We start from the raw sequence: 3,364 nt of genomic DNA on the forward strand, positions 1-3,364 counted from the left end.
ACTAAGGATCTTCTCAGTTAATGTTTTTCTAAATTATATTTGATCTTTAAATCAAGTATTCCTAGACTTGGTAGGGCAATTATGGATCTATCATTTCAGAAACTATTTTTAGGCTGCACTGAAATCTTTCATTAATCATTAGGAGAGGGGTATTTAAAATAATCTTGTTCATTTGTAATTTTGTTCACTCATATGGGCTGGTCATCTGTAAATTGAAAGTTTGAATTACAGTACTTTCTCTCAGATTTTGTGATCTCATCTTTCATTTTAACTTGCCTTGCATTTCACAATTGAATTCTGCTAATTCTTGTAAGGAATTGGGGTCCTGAAATATTATAGGAAATGAGAAATTGAGATGTCTTCAATTATTTTCTTTTGGCATGTTGCATGGGCCTATGTGAGAAGTCTTGCCCTTGTTATCTGATGATACAGATAACTGGGAACTTGTATCCTCGGATCCGTGGGTCCTTCAGAAGAATAATAGCTTTTAGACATCATATCAGCAAAATTTGTGTATAATCAGTAAGAATGCTTCAGAAATATGGAGAAAACACTTTGGGACCAGCGAGTTAAAACAATAAACAGAGCATCAGAGTAAAATCCCTTATAGATTAGCAGAAAACAATACTGTTATATTACCATGTGAATTCAGAAGATCACAAACACTTAGAACTTATCACAAGTTTATACCGAAGATATTGCATTGATACTTTTTATATTCTAACATATATCCTAAATCTAATTATTTATATTCCATTCTATTTATCGGAATAAATGTCAATATATTTGTCAAATTTTCAATTCTATTAAGATTCACTCTGTGAAATTTAAAATCATCACATATTTTATATTTATAAATATAAAATATATAAGTATATATAATATAAAAATTGTTTTGCATTGTTGAGTTGTGGTTAGGGAATCAAAGGCAACTCTGTTTTAAAGTATTATTCCATTATCTCTACCTCAGTGTTTGGTAGAGTTAGACTTAAAGCTTTACCATTTGTAGATTTACAGCCTAGAGGCAAGAGGAAACACTGTGATTAAAACATTACCAATTTAAGGCCTCATATCGAGGAGAAACATGGACTTTTCCAGGAGCTATGGAAATATTTGGTGATAGAGAGTCAGTAGTGTAAGTTCCTGCCTGGTTGGATGCTAGACAGGCCAGGAGAGTAGGTAATCATGCATATGAAAATTTTTTCACCTTTTTGGCTTTAGCTACTTTTGAAATGATAAGTATAATAAACAAATATATTTTGACAAAATACCTTCCATTCTGAACAATTCTGTCTGAACTGTTCATCTCTCTATGATCCCTTGTAACTAAGGTTAGTTTTGTTCCAGTAAGACAATCTATGCTGTCAGGGTAAGATATTTTGGTTGGTCTGTTCCTACAAGGAAGAAGGTTAAAGGTTCAGGTAGACATTTGTCCCAGCAAGACCTCATTTGGGAAATGTTAAGCTGCAGAAGTTTAGAAGTAGCTCTCAAGCAAGGCTTACTTTGAATCCATTAGTTCTACAAAGCTAACTCAGTTGATAAATAAGTACTTGAAAAGCCATCACCTTTGGACTTAGCTGTAAAGGCTTCAATGTATGATCAAATTTGAAATGAAAATGACAAAATAGTCATTGACAAAAAATTGTAAATATGATCAATCGACCAAATGATAGAAGCTTTTCCACTATACACAGAATTTTAGAGAAATAAGATCAATCGCATTTTAAGGAACAATAAGGGTTCCTTGTTACAAATAGGCAACCATGGATATATGACTGTATAAAGATTGCATCATTAAGTACTTAAATTTAGAGGGTACTACATGCTTCAGCAGCAGGTCTACCCAAATTACAATAATACAGAGATTAACATGGCACTTGCACAAGGATGATATGAAAATTTGTGAAGTATTCCATATATTTCATTCTTCTGATGCAAGAAATATAAAAACAGTTATTAAAAAGTTGATTACAAAAATACAAGTGTAACAATACATGTAATTCATAGAATTAAAGGTTAGTTTGACATCAGTGTATTAAATCTTCACCTTAGAAAGGTCTTTACATAGCATAACCTTTACAAAACTTGAAATTAGTTAACATTGTCAATTTATCCCAAAGAAATAAAATAATATAAGGACCTAGGAAAAATGGAATCTTAAACTTCTTCTATATGGAATGCAATCTGAAAGGACACATTTATTAATGAAACTATATATTATATAAAAATGTAGAAATCAAAATATTATATCTAGGAGCGAATGAAATAGATTATGGATATTGTACAAACATAGATATATTTTTTCCCAAAAGCACTAGGAACATCTTTAGTTTCTATACTATGCATTTCAACAGATAAGTTAAAATTATTTCTGATTAAAAAAATCACAAACTCTGCAGAAATCATTATAGATGTATACAAAAAACTCTTGAATACATTTTGACATCAGAGTCAGGCAAATCACTTGGAAGAATACCATGGAATCCATGAATTTTTAAAGTAAGATATTGCTGTTGCTTTGTATTGTGAAAAAAATTATAGGGACACAAAGGATGGACTGGCATTTTTGAAATTTAAGAAACTTAACCAAACCATTACGACTTAGGAGAACAATTTGTACAGCCTTCCACAACTTCAAAGAGGTAGTGATACATACTTATCCTTTTGGCAATATTAAATGCAGTTTCTTCCAAGCTGTTCTTCAAACCTGGTTTGATATAATGATTCAACAGAGTATCTTTTCTATTTCTATTCCCAGCAGCAACATGCAAGGCGGACAAGAGGCCTTTAGTTTGGGGATTGGTATCTGCCACTCTGGTATTATTCCACATATAAGCACTGTGCAGGGGTGTCAGCCATTCAGAGTTATTGCATGAATATCTGCCTTGAGCTACCAACTCATGGACAATGTCTAAATGTCCACTCTAGGCTTCCATATGAAGAGGGGTATACTCATCCTCATCCCTAGTATTCATCTGGGTGGCCTTTTTGGAAAGTAGTCTCCACACCATAGTAAACCTTTTAATTTCGACATCCCAAAGAAGAAATTTGCTTGGATCCTACTCCATTTTTTTCTTGAAATTGATACCATTCCTCACTTTTTCACCTTGTTCCTTGTCTGAACATTAGGACCCTTGCTGTCTTCATGTGCAGCTTATATTAGGAGCGAGAAAATAGGAAACAATGCCTTCTTTGTAAATGATTTGGGAAATACCATGTTATAGTGTAAGAGAACTCACTATTCAACATATGGGCTTTAAGAGCTTTCTAGTAGCTTTCTAATGTTGGTATCCAACATTAGAAAAAAATGTATAATGCAGTAGTAAAAGAAGTCCTTTGTATGACTACCTAAATTCTTGTTTTT

At 32.5% G+C, this 3,364-nt stretch overlaps 1 pseudogene; it reads left to right on the plus strand.

The window, feature by feature from the left end:
• Positions 1-1,822: 1,822 nt before the first annotated feature.
• Positions 1,823-1,922, plus strand: LOC122098192 (annotated as a pseudogene).
• The last annotated feature ends 1,442 nt before the right edge of the window (positions 1,923-3,364 follow it).

The sequence above is a fragment of the Dipodomys spectabilis genome, unplaced genomic scaffold (genome assembly GCF_019054845.1).
Source record: "Dipodomys spectabilis isolate Male_0828 unplaced genomic scaffold, ASM1905484v1 ptg000463l, whole genome shotgun sequence".
In the NCBI taxonomy this organism is placed as follows: Eukaryota; Metazoa; Chordata; class Mammalia; order Rodentia; family Heteromyidae; genus Dipodomys; species Dipodomys spectabilis.